At 41.6% G+C, this 13,655-nt stretch overlaps 1 long non-coding RNA gene across 5 annotated transcripts in view; it reads left to right on the top strand.

Annotated features, from left to right (window-relative positions):
• Window positions 1–13,655, top strand: part of LOC125937043 (uncharacterized) — a 349,554-nt gene that overhangs the window by 219,550 nt on the left and 116,349 nt on the right. For all 5 annotated transcript variants that reach the window (XR_007462227.1, XR_007462229.1, XR_007462228.1 and 2 more), the window contains exon 2: window positions 6,481–6,534. This is a non-coding gene — a long non-coding RNA (uncharacterized LOC125937043). The remainder of the gene's footprint in view (window positions 1–6,480; window positions 6,535–13,655) is intronic.

Here is a 13,655-nt window from a genome sequence, read left to right as displayed (position 1 = left end):
AGCTCATAGTCCAGTGGGAGAGAGATATAAACATTAATTATACCGGTGTGATGAATGCTCTAATAAAGTTCAGAGCAGGGTGCTCAGCTTCCCCACAGAGCTGTAGGGCAGCCATCATCTATTTTACTTTAGCCTTCTAAAGGTCTCCGATTCCTCCAAGAGTAAACTCTGAGCCCCAGATCTCAAGGGTGCTGGATTAGGTGTAGCTTTAAAATAAGTCTTGCAGGTTGCAGCTGCTAGTGATTCAAAGACAGTGAAGAGAGAGGACTGTGAGACTAAGTCCCAGGGCTCATGGATTTCTGAATTTATGTTCTCTCAACTTTTTTCCTCCCTGGGGCCTAAATATGCTCTAATATGGCAGTGCTGCATTCCTGCTCCAGCTTGTCTCCAATCTGCTGTTTAACTTGTTTCTTTGGGAGGTCGCTGCTTATCCAAAGAGTTTCACTAAAAGCTGCAACGGGGTAGGGATTGATTGTGTTCCATATCCCTCACTCCATCACCCAAAGCCAGTCAAACAACAGCTGCTGAGGGCTTAGACCACACTGAGCAGATCTGCTGCAATTTCTCTGTCTTCTTTTTTGTCACTACTAATCTTTACACTCTAGACTTTCCAAAGCCAGACTGCGGTCAGGAGAAAGATAGTGACAGTGGGGACACACAAGTCCCTGGCAGAATGCTTTCAGGTTGAAAACAAATATAGTCAAATACTCTAGTAGGATTTTGTTTTTGTTTTGCCTTTTGCTACCAGGAATAAGAATAGGAAAAGGGAAGTATGAAGTTGGGAAAATTTTTGTTGTTACCGAGGTTTGAGTATTTCCAATATCAGAAATTTGTGACATAGTGGAAAAGATGCTTCTGTTGATTCCACTGAGAAACATTTTTAATGGTGTTTGCTACTGAGGAGAAGCTTTCCAACCAAGGGAGAAGGAACGTTCTAGATTCACATATCACCATGAATGCATGGCCTTAGAAAACAGCGGAAAATCTTGGTGTAGAGAGAATGTTTTCTTTACTAGTTTAATGCTCTCCTAAAATGTAAATTTGAGTTTGTTTGGGTTGTAGAAAAGTTGAGCTGCTTGGCAGACGTTTCTGTGAATTATGTGGTTGAAGCATATTACTGAGCCTTTTGGTGACCCTGAGAATGTGATTTTTAACAGTTAAGGTAGGAAAGAAATTATCAGGACTAGCTAAAAGGGAGGAAGATGGAACTGATATTTTTGAAGTCATAGGACCTAAATTTAAAGGCAAAACAATTTAAAAAAAGCATGGTGATTGCTTTATAAACTGTCATATTTGGGCCATTTGGGAAAACAGGTTGGAATTTTCAAGTTTTAGCACTGGAGGGAGCAGATGTACATACAAATGTAAATCACACCCAGTCGTTCAGATGACTGGGGTGGATAGGACCTAGTGACACTTAACCATCTTATGCCTTACTACATCATGTAAGTCCTGGACTTAAGTCCCATAGCAGGTTGGAGCAGCCTTTTGAGGGCCTGATTCAGGGCAGGGGTATAGGAATTGACAAGTTGTCCAGTCAACAGTACCTGCATGAAGTTTTGAAACCCCCTGGATGAAGGTGCCACCGTGGTATAAAACCTCCTGTCCCATACTTGGCTCGCCCCTTTCCCAAGTGAGGACATACCTCATTTGGAGCACTAGTCACTCCTGACTCTACCAGCCTCCTTGCTCTGCCCTCCCTTCTCTAAGCCCTAGCCCATGATTGGTTCTGCCTTGCTTGAACCTTAACCCTCATATGAATAGTTCCTGAGTGTTTTGTTGTTATTGTTAATGAAATCTTAGAGTCATATTAATTATTGAAGGAAATCGGAGTACCTTCCCCAACTGAAACCAGAGAAAGATGGCACGGGAGGAAACCTATGAGAGTCTAATTCTGGGAGTTCACAACTTAATTCAAGCATATGTCCCTCTAATGACATGTGTCAGCATGTCTGTTATAGTGACTTGAGGAATATACACTGACTGCATGTGAGAATATTTATCTCCCATGTGACCCATTTCCATCCTGAATCTTCATCAGATGTTATTTTCTGCATAGGCCACACCTATGGCCCTATGCCTTTGCTCATGCTGTTCCTTCTGCCTCTGGTGCCTTTCTTCTACTTCTCCATCTATCAGGGTTCACATGGAGTCCACTTCTGTCTCTATCACAAGTGTCTATCAGAATGTTTGGCATGTCACAGGATTCCAAGTGAGAAACCAATTCAGTGAATATTTGATTGAATGGAAGGGTTTGTGATGTTTGCCATGGGAAATCGTGGACCATGAAAAAAACACTAAAAAATACTCAGTAAAAATCAATTCCTTTTTAGAATTATTATTGGAAGGCAAGTAGCATTTGGGAAGGCAGGAGGGAGGGAGTTACAGGTGGGAGAAACTGTAACGTCAAAGGCATAGAGGTGGAGATGAGCATAGATTTTAGGTAAAAGTGAGATGTGACTAATTAGATTGGAAGAGGTATTGAAAGAAAGAATAGGAAATAATGTTTGGAGGGCCCATATTACTAAGCCCCTTGAGAGGTCTGGAAGAGATGAAATAGGTAATGAGTAGTCATTGAAGGTTCTTTTTTAAAAAATGTATTTAATGTTTATTTGTTTTTGAGACAGAGAGAGACAGAGCATGAATGGGGGAGGCTCAGAGAGAGAGGGGGGGACACAGAATCTGAAGCAGGCTCCAGGCTCTGATCTGTCAGCACAGAGCCCAATGCAGGGCTCGAACTCACGGACCATGAGATCATGATCTTAGCTGATGTCGGACACTTAACCAACTGAGCCACCCAGGAGCTCCTGTCATTGAAGGTTCTTAAGCAAGAAGTAACATGATGCAAATGGTGGATTAGGGAAATACAACCTAAGGTAGAGCAGGGGAATGAGCTGTAGCTGTACTGGCAGAGACTGAGTGTGGTATAAAATGGGCTGTTGTGAGTCAGGGTTGGGGGGTAAGTTTGTTCTGGTAGAATTTGAAAGGAAAAAATGCCAGACTTGGTTGAAAGGAAGAAATGCCATACTTGGTTGTAGATGAGGAGAGCTAAGATTCTTCTTATTGACTGGCTTGGGATTAAGAACATCTAAAAGATTAGAGGAAGTATGTTATAAATAAATATACTTCCATCTTAAAGATTCTTTTTTATGGTCAATCAGCAAGCCCTATTTTGTGAGAAGAGATGGGTTTTGAACATCTATTATTCTAGAGCCTTGACCAGATGCATCTCAACATTTGGCCACAAATCTTTTCTTTCTCTAGTGCAGAAAATGTTAGAAGCTTTTCTGCTGATTCTAGATGAAAAATGCTGCAAAATTTCCCTTCTCAATTTACTTTTATCAACTGTGTGTTCTATCTTATACCTTTTGTAGCACTGCATATTATTAAATATTTTAATCTTTTTGTCAGTGATGAATAGAAAACAGTATCTTATTTTAATCTTGCATTTGATTGATGAATGATATTGAACACCATTTATGTATAAATTAGCCATTCATATTCCTTTCTACTTATACATATGTTATTGCCCTCTGTTTTTATAAGGGGATCCTTTGTCCTTTTTATTCACTAATAAAAGCTCTGTTTAATAATGAAATTAAGTTTTGTTCATCAGAGCTGATTTCAAAAGCCTAACTTTTCATAAATTCTAAATCTGAGTTTATGTGGATTATCAAACTATCCAATCTGTGAGTATTCAGGTGGTTTGGAACTTCCCAAATCCACCCTCCTTAATCTTCAACTAAGTTTTTTTGTGTGTGTTTTGTTTTCATATTTAAACCTAGAGTGCTAATTTAGAAAACCAAAAGTACCAAAATGTATCCTCCTCTTTTCAAATCTACATGTCTTTTTGGTGACTCCGCATCTCTAATCTACACAAAAATATAGTGTATTTAAAGTGAAGAGGTGTTTAAATGTAGTTTCAGCCTTTCCTTTGGAGTGTCCAAGATCATGCTGGAGTGGGGTGGAGGAGGAGTACTGAAAGATCATGTGTCTGACAGGTGCTGCTATCTTGGTTCTCATATTCTGAACCCCTTAAGGGAACTTGACAACTCAACTGACCATTATGCCTGTTATGGGGTAAATTGTATCCCCCAAATTCATATGTTGAAGCCTTAAATCCCAGCACCTCAGAATGTGACTGTATTTAGAGATAGGGCCTTGAAAGTGGTAATTAAAGTAAGATGTGGTTATATGGGTGGGCTGTAATCCAATATAAGTGGTATCCTTGTAAGTAGAAGAGATCAGGATATGGACACACAAAGAAAGACCATATGAGGACACAGGGAAAAGGTGGCCTGCTGCAAGTCAAGGAGAGAGGCCTTAGAAGAAACCAACCCTGACCACACTTTGACTAAGTCTTATGTACACCTCATAAATCATTCTCAGACTCAGTTCCATGGGAGCCTAGAGGACTCCACAGACGAGTTTTAGTAGTTTTGCAATCTTTTTATTTGACTTTCCCTTGGAGAATATATTTTAACTATTTTAAAACACTGTAATAAAAATAACACACATTCAGGCTTGTTTTATTTCACGTTTTAACATATCTAAAAACACCAGCATATTAAAATGTGCTGCTAGGTTAACTTACTTGGAATGAACATCAGAGTAAAATCCTGCCATCTGGATGTACATATTTGATGAGAGAGATTGATATTCTGCACTGGTCTGTCTGTCTGTCTCTCTTAAATGTTGACATGATTGCTCCACGTCTCCACTGATAGAAAATTACACAAGTGCGTTTGTGAACACAGTACATTTGCACCTGCTCAGTTAAGTGCTACATCAAGCTTATTTGCATTTGTTCTCCTCATGGCATAAAACTTGTCTGTGCACCCACAAGTGACTCTCTCACATCTTGAAATCATCACTTTAGAGCCAGAATGAATGTTTCCTTTTTGACTTTATGATTAGAAATGCAAGAATTTATTAGGTGTTACTAACAATTCAACTTTGAAACAGATATTTCCTACTACTTTTCTTGCAAGCTTCTGGATGAATTTAGTTGGACAGAAACCCAGGCTGTAAGGGCAGGTTGTTCTGAAACAAAGCAATACAAAACTATTGCCACTTGCAACTACTTAACCAGAATCTGTATTTTCTAAATACTGTGCGAGTAAACCAAAATGAAATAATAAATTGGATACTGAGGATTATATACAATTGTGATTATTCCAAATTTTTATATTCATCAAATCAGTCTCAGAGTGGTCAGCAATATACTTTATACTACATATACATGGCATATATGAACTCATTAAATAAGTATATTCTAGTGAATTTCTGCTCCTATTTGTCTCAAACATGAAGATTCCACATGAAATCTCATTTTCATTAAGGATACCGTTGTTGCAAGGAAACCCAGCAAAATTTCTTGCAGCTCTAACTTCCTCTGATCTTCCAAGGTGGGTGTGAACAGGGTTCAGGGAGGGGTAAGTCAGGTCATAGAAGGGTGGCTGATCACCAGTCTTTACGTTCAGCCTGGGAGCTTTCTTTTACCTTTTTGACAGAATGATTGAGTGTCTAGGTACATACCTACACCCATTCTGGGGCATTGCATCTGGTTGAAATTTCAAATGAACAAATGAATAGGCCTGTGAAAACTACATGGTATGTATAGGAAATTACCAAAGATGGCTACAAAGGTTTTGTAAATATTATTTTTATAAGGCATATTATAATTACTTTGAAACTTGCTAAAATTCCATTAAAATGTATTGCATTTCCCTGGTCACCTCCTCTCTGAAACAGATCTTATCTGGAGGCAGTATCTGAGAGAATGTGCAGGAGGAGTAGGGCCTGGGACCGGGGTTGGGGTTGGGTGGGTATATGAAGTGTGGGGAAGTGATATGGCCATTTTGCAGCCTGCATAGCGGATGTGCATAGTTGGAAGCAGGGACCCTAGTTTGTTTCAGCTGCCACCTTTAGAAGTCTCCTCACCAGAGCTTAGCATATTCCAAGGCCCTCCCTGAGTGTGGGGTATTGTGGCCTGGCCGTGACTACTGGCTCTGGAAGTAGATAGCCCCAGTGGTGCCTGTAGAGTATTCAGAGACAGAACAGAGGGGGAGCTAGGGTTGCACGTTTGTCTGCACCTGACTTTTTCAGTGGCTCCCCCCTTTAAGATGAGAAGTAAGGGTTAGGTTTTGATTGCTAGAAGGTAGTAGGTTCCAGGAGTTGCCTTGGGACTATATTCACCCACTGAGATGACTGATTTTAGGACTGAGTTTTTTTGTCTGGAGGACTAGTTAGGTTGAGGTGGCTGCTCTTCTGATTTGATCTTGGTTATTGGGTTAGTTAGGATAAATGTTCACCTACATAAAATAGAGATTCTAAACAAAAGTGGCTTAAATAAGACAGACTTTATTTTTCTCTCATGTAATAGTCTGGAAGCAGGAGGGTCAAGGGCTGGTGTGGAGCTCTGTTTCACAAGATTGTCCAAAGACCTAACACTTTCTATTTTTTTCCCTCCATCTTTAGGGTGTTGCCCTTATATGAATGATCCTAAATGGCTCCCCTACATCCATGATCCAGGTAAGTGGATGGGGGAAAGAGGGAAGGGGTGTTGATCATTTAGGACCACAGCCTGGAAGTGAATGCATCACTTCCATTCACATGGTCTTGTCTAGAGTTTGGTTACATGGCCATGTATAGCTTCAGGGAAGAAAGACTGAAAATGCAGTCTTTCTTCTATGTCATGTGCCCAGATACAAATAGTTGGCTCTATTTCAAAAAGTAATAGAAGCATGAATATTGGGGGGTACAACTGGCTGATTCTGCTGGGTGTTTAACGAAGTATGAATCACCATGCTACTAGTTGGACTCTGCAAACACATTTTCATCATAGAAGTAAATGGCCAAGGCTGAGAGGTATAGTGTCCAGAAGGTGAAGCCTGGTAGCCCCTGGTCTAATGGTATTAATTGATACTGCCACTATTAGTATTTGTTTTTCTGAGAGGCGGGCAAATATTCATCTAGGAGGCTGCCATTTATGAATGACTCCATGGATTCCTTGGTCTCTGGATTTTGGCTGATGGCAGACACAGGAAACAGATTGGAAGGCAGGAGGCAGTGAGGTACTCCCACTCGCTCCCTATTGGCCCCTGGCAGGCATGGCGAATTCCCTCTGTGAAGGTCCCAGCTCCTATCTAGCAACCCTCTCGTAGCTGTAGCTCTTTTTAGGTCCCAGAAACCACCCCTTCTCCTCATTTCTTCAAGTCTAGAGCTGGTAACTGCTTCTGCCTGCTGTTGGCCTTGGGTGCTTCCTTATTACTTATTGTTTTCCCTTCACTTGCCTATACTTTTGAAAATAGTCACGTTATGAAATTCTCTTCATTTGCCTTCTCTTTGTTCCTGGTGAATTCCTGACTGCTTTCTTGGTGAATTACTGACTGATGCAAACCTGGTTTTGGGTGTGTGTGGTCAGGCAAACCTAGCAGAGGAGAAAGGAACATGGTATTTGTGGGTATGTGCAAGGGAGAGATAATGAAAAGAGGTTTCTAAGCTAAGTAAAGAGAGAAATGAGGGCATGAGCAGGGCAGATAGATCCAAAAAGTGGAAGAATCTGTTGTTGGGAAATCCCTATGGAGTCAAGGAATTTGGGGTTTGGGGTACTAGAATGAGTGAGTGAGAAATTGGGGACTATCCTCAGAGAATAGAGAGCTTAAAATAGAGAATTTGTGACTGATGCAGTTGTTGATAATAACAATATTCAGGTCATTGGTTCTCAGCCCCAGCCTTTAATCAGAATTTCCAGGGGAGCTTGTAAAAAAATACTGGTGACTGGCTTCAGCTCTAGAGATTCTGACTGTAATTGGTCTGGTGTGGGACCTGGGAATTGTAATTTAAAAAAAATATCTCAGATAATTCAGATGTATGGCCAGTGCTGAGAATCAGTAGTCTAGGTATAAGCATGGGTGGATAGGAGGAAATGATCCTTAGCAGCCAGAGGTCAAGGAATTGAGAGGGCTGAGGCTTGGAAGAATCATCTATGTTGAAGTCACCAAAGGGGTAGCAGGGTTCATGGTGGAGAGAATTCAGTCAGTCTGAGGCTTGGAAGAGCTTGAGACTTAATTACTCTGGGGACAAATTTCTGGTCCTATCCTCTGCTCTTAGCACGGGGTCTATGTCCAAGGGCAAGGTTGGCTGTAGGTAAACTTTTCTTTGGCCTACTCCCTCTCCCAACTCACCTCCATCTTAGGTTTTCATTGTTTGCTCTTAGAGTTACCTTTTCCCACTGGTGGTGTTTGGGGAACCACAGATTCAGGGACTCTGCAATGTCTTACCTGGATCTGGTTTTCTTGAGATCTGACTCAATTCCTTATTCTTTTCTAACATATAACCTTCTTCCTCTACTCATCAAAAAAAAAAAAAATTGCCTTTCCTCTGCCTGACTCCCTCAGGGTTTTTTTAGTGGGTTGACTATTCCCAGAGGCTCATTCCTACCTCAGAACACCTAGTAACAAGCTTGTATATTGAGAGGGGGCTTCCCATATTGCAACACACGTGTTAAGGCACTCAGGTACACAAAATAATTCAAATCCTCTTTATTTCCAGGTAAGTATGTGTAATACTGTCTAGCTTGTTGAGAGAATAGTCCATTTTAGCTGGAAGTTTCATCCTCTTTTATTTTCTACATGCGTGCCATTGTGGGGCCATTTAAATCAAATTCTTCTCTATAGCTGAGCACAAAACCTGCACATTTCTGGTTTTGCTCTTTCTGAAGATAATTTCTGCTGTTTAATGAGATCTGAGAATGAAGTCAGGCATGAGCAGGAGAAAGGTCACAGTGTGTGCTCAAAGGTATATTAACTACTGTTGGAACTGACATCGGTCTCCTTCCAAGAGGACAAAATTAAGCAGCAAATAGTAAATACGTTCAATGGCACTTTATTGCAAGTAGGACCATTTACAATGAAATAAGAATATGAGAATGGTTTCAAAGAGAAAATGGGAGTGCTTACAAATAGAACACATCTTACCGGTTAGAGTGGGAATGTGATTCCAGTCAAGGTTAATGGGGAAACGGTTAATGAAGGGTACAGATTCCAAAGCTGCATGATACCATATTGTATCTCACAGAGGTAATTAATACTAGAGACTCTGGCTAAATGGACACATTATACACAGCAGACAACTTGAAATTCTGCACACCATATAGAGAGGCTCCTCTGGATGCTTTATGACTCACCCTGATACTGACAGTATGACATTAGAGTCCATGTTTTCCATCCCTTTTCCTTGTGGAGTCAGTGTGGTACATGGAAAGAACACCAGACAGAGAGAAAGGAGAGGGGTCCAGCCCAGACTCCATTGCTAGGGGGTGGTGTGCAGCCTTGGGCAAATTTCTTCCTGCTTCTTTAGGCTCAGTTTCCTCTTCTGTAAAATGAAGGGGTTGAGGAAAGTAATCTTGTAAAGTGTTTTCCAGTTTGAATCTGAGATATTCTGCACTTCATTGTCATACCACCATTATCACTTAACCTACCTCATAATTATGTAAGGATGGATATAGCTGGGTAAAAGATTATATATGCAAGTACAGGTGTGCATGAACATTTACCTATATTACCTGTTTGTGGCACATATGTGTACTTCATTGTTACCATGACTTTGAAATGACGTAACTGTAGAGATTTGTGTTTAAAAGCTACCATCAATGTTCATGTTTTTTTACCGCCACCCTCACATTTCCCCCCCCCAAGGGTAAGCTAACAGGAGTAAGGTTACCTATAGAATTAATGCCTGGGATTAAGATGAATGTGCGTGAAAGAGCCCCTTAGCCTGCTGGCTGCAGGATTATCTGTCTCTTAAGAAGCACCTTCTTTTCTCTCCTTTTCTTGCTCTGAACACCCGAGGCGGGAGAATGAGGCTAAGGATCTGTAGCAGCAGGTGAGGGAAGGAATGGGGATCACATTACATCCTTCACATTTAGCTGTCTCCTTGGGCTGTCTGGAATCTTCCCTGTTTGCCTACTTGAGTAGAGGGGCTTAAAAGTAGGGCATTTGCACACACTGATTTTTCATCCTAGTGATCATCTTATTGACAGGCATTGCTTCAGCTGGACAGTTTTCTCTCTGTGTTCAGGCCTGTTGGTAGGTGGCATCCCGAGGGCAGATTCCATTCTTATCCCCACCTGACAACTCACTCATTGCTGATTTTTAAAATTCCCAGGTGCACCTTGTTTGTTTCTCTCTTCTCTCCTTCCGTCAACCCCACTACCTATCCTTACTCTTGCTCCTCAAAAAACAAAACAAAACAAAACCAAACAACACACAGCCTCCCTGGGTTGTCTGGCTATAGAAGTTATTCATGCTTTTTTTTAGAGAAGTCAAGAAATACCTTCCTGTTGTTCTGAATGAAGTAGCTTACAAAGGCCCACCAGATCCCAAATTTAGGAGGCGAGGGTGCCCAAGGAGTGACAGCTTTACACACTAAATCTTCAGCTTCCACCTCCCTCCACAGACAATGGGAAGGAAAATCATGGAGGGTTGGCAGCCCCAGAGCCAAGTTACCACGTGACATTGACAGCTGCAGAATTGCACCTATTGATTGTGGTGCAGGAGCGAATCTTCCATCAACCTTTAATTGAGCTGATTCCCAAATAGAACAGGGTCAGCTTTTGCTGTGCTGCTGAGTCTAAATAGCTGTGACCAAGCTCTGGTTGATATCTCTTTACCAGACCCTCATTTGGAAACTTTTTCACATTCTGTGTGTTCTAGAACATTGGACCTTGGTCGAGAGTGTTCATCAGAATCACTGAGGGAAGTGGTTAATCCTAGAGAAAGATGGTGCCTCATGCCAGTTATCTCTGATTCAGTGTCTGGACAAGAGGCTGGGCAATTGTATTTTTAATAAGCTATTTTTTAAAGGCGATTCTAATGAGTACCCAGAAACTTCTGGAGGATTCCATCACAAATTAAGAGACATAGTGACCAAGTGAAGGAGACAAAGAATTGCTGAAATTGTGAAATAATCATATCACATCTTGTTCTGTGGGAGGGAATATGGCTGCATGGATGTGAAGAGAAGTACATTAGCACTCTTTTTGTGTGATTTTCAAGTGTAAGGACATTGCTCTTGCTCTTTTCTATTGCTATGTTGCTTGCTTCATTTCAAGGAACAATTGGACTTTCTTGGAGGGGTCTATCATTTAGATACAGCTTCCCCTCAGACTCCATTAGGAGGGACACTCCCCAGCCATCACCGCGGACCTGTTGGTGAATCTGGCATTCACTGAAAGAATAAATTGGATTTCATTACATGATACTGTATAATGTAGGGTGACCTCCTCCCATTGTTATGTTGGGTGGATGCTCAGACAGTTCTGATTTTGATTTCCTGGTAATTGCTTCCTCATGGATTCAGCCTTTAAAAAAATTATTTTTTATTTTTTTAGTCCCAAACAGATGCCTCCACCGATCCCTTATTGCCATTCTCAGCCTCCCTCAAAGCCTGACTTGTTCCTTAATGAATCCGCCGCACACTGAGCTGTGGCCAAGGAAAATCAAGAGGCCATTCCATCAAAATATCCGTGATGGAAAAGTCTGTTCTCATTCTGAACTTGTGTTTCACTTCTGTCCCACCTGACCTGGAGGGTCTGCCGCGGGGGTTATGGGAGGACATTTGAACCCTGGCTACTGTTAAAATGTCCTCATTCCAGTGACTCTACTTTGTTTACATTCCTGCTCTGCTTTGCCTTTGAAGCTGCTCCTTATTGGTGGATTGGCGGAGCCTTATGGCTCCCATACATTTTAAGGCTGCATTCCCCAGAGTTTGCCCCAGCGATGGAGACCTGCACTTTGTCTTTTAAGCAGATAAAAAGAGAGGTCAGTCAGAAGTAATTCCCCTACTCCTCGTATAAACAATTTAACTGCTGCAGCAACATACTTGCTTGGAATTACTCCCTCAGATTCAATTCCCTTTTCCTGCTCCACTTGTAAAAATGGTTAGTGTCCTCTATAAACTGCAGCTCACCAAGGTGCAAGGCTTGCTGTGCGGTTGTAGAATAAATGTTAATCTAATACAGGTTACTAGGTCAAATGCAATCACAGGCTTGTGGGAAAAGCTTAATACTGTTCTGCTTCTTCTAACACAGTAAACCTGGATATTATATGATAGGTTAAACACCAGTGAACCATGGCAAGAATTTTCTTGAAAGTAGGATTTAGTACAAAGGAAACTACATTGAAATGGTGACCTAGGATTGACTTTGCTCTCCAAGAGAGCATTCCGAGATGCTGAAGTGCACTGTGAAAACGGACTCCTTACAAATGTGATGTTCTAGAATTCCTTGCTCAGGGGATGAATGCCAGTTGGAGCAGCTGTGACACATCTAAAGGTTTCATATGTTGTCAACTATGACTTCCATTCCCCCTCATTCCCCAAAAATTCATGAGTGCAGATACACACACACGCTTACACCCGCACACAAACTTTTCTTCTCAAATGTGAATGTGGCATTGGATGGCCTTTAGAATTTGGATCCCAAGTTGAACATCTAGTAAACACAGTGTCAGGAGTGCGGAGCATATGTGGGCCAACTGCCTTGAGAAGACTCTATACAGATCTTCTTAGTGGCGGTGGACTCCACACTATTTTATGTGGATGTTAGTGCTGTAAAGTGTTCCCAGCCTGTATTTGTGATCAAATGCCAGAGCCGAGATGTACATATGCTAGCAGATGTATAATAAATGCTTAAGTAAATGAACATCGGGTTTTAGGGGAGCTGTAAAGTCTGGTTTGTGGGACTACTTAGGCTCTGTCCTTCATGGCGACAGGGGACTAAGCCAGGACAAACTTGGTAAAGTCTTGTGGGGGTCTTCGGGGAGGATGCACCGAAACTCTCATCATTAGCATCGTAGTGGCAGTGCAGGTTCTCCTCTTAGCTTCCTACCGAAACCCCATTCAATGAGCAATCACAGCCAGAAAAGGAGCCCTTTCACACAGACTGGAACCCACTTCTCCTCCTGAAAGCAGCTGGGAACTCTGCTTTGTGTCTTCTTTTGGCTCTTAAGGAAAGTTCTAACCAGGCTCCAGGAAATTGTTTGATTTGTGAAAAATACATTTGTGCATTTACAAATGTGACCTAGCTCTCAAGTGATTAAGCTAGATCATTTAGCATGTTAGCTGAGTTAGTGTGTAGACATTTGATAAAAGGCCTCTTGCTGCTTGGGTTTGCACGTTAGATGATTGAATTAATCAGGTGATACATTCCTGGATGGTTATGAAACTCTCATGAAAGTCACTGCAGGCATGTATGCGACCCTTAGGAAAACTGCATAAATGAATAGGTGTAGGCTGGATGTAGATTTTGGTGAAATGGATTTTTTAAGTTCTATAAAAGTAATAAAGATTTTTAGGAAACAAACCCAGCGAACTGGATTTCATTACTGAACTCGGTTGTTGGCAGGAATGGAAGAGACCTTATATGGTTAGTTTTTGTGCAATGGCTCTGCTTGGCTGTCCTCTCTGGCCAGCCTGTCCTAATCACCACTCCTGCAGTCCATCCCCCACCCCTTTTTTTGTGCTGTGAGCAGGCAGCAAGCCACTAGGACTCAGAAAAGGTGGCTGGAGGGAGGCAGCTGAAATGGACTCTCATTCAGATAGTTTCCCTGCAGCTGGTATTAGAGCTAGTTCCTTTGACAGAAATGGGGACC

This window comes from Panthera uncia (genome assembly GCF_023721935.1).
Source record: "Panthera uncia isolate 11264 chromosome A3 unlocalized genomic scaffold, Puncia_PCG_1.0 HiC_scaffold_11, whole genome shotgun sequence".
Classification (NCBI taxonomy): domain Eukaryota; kingdom Metazoa; phylum Chordata; class Mammalia; order Carnivora; family Felidae; genus Panthera; species Panthera uncia.
The sequence above is the reverse complement of the archived record's forward strand: the minus strand, read 5'-3'. Positions and strand labels throughout refer to the sequence as shown.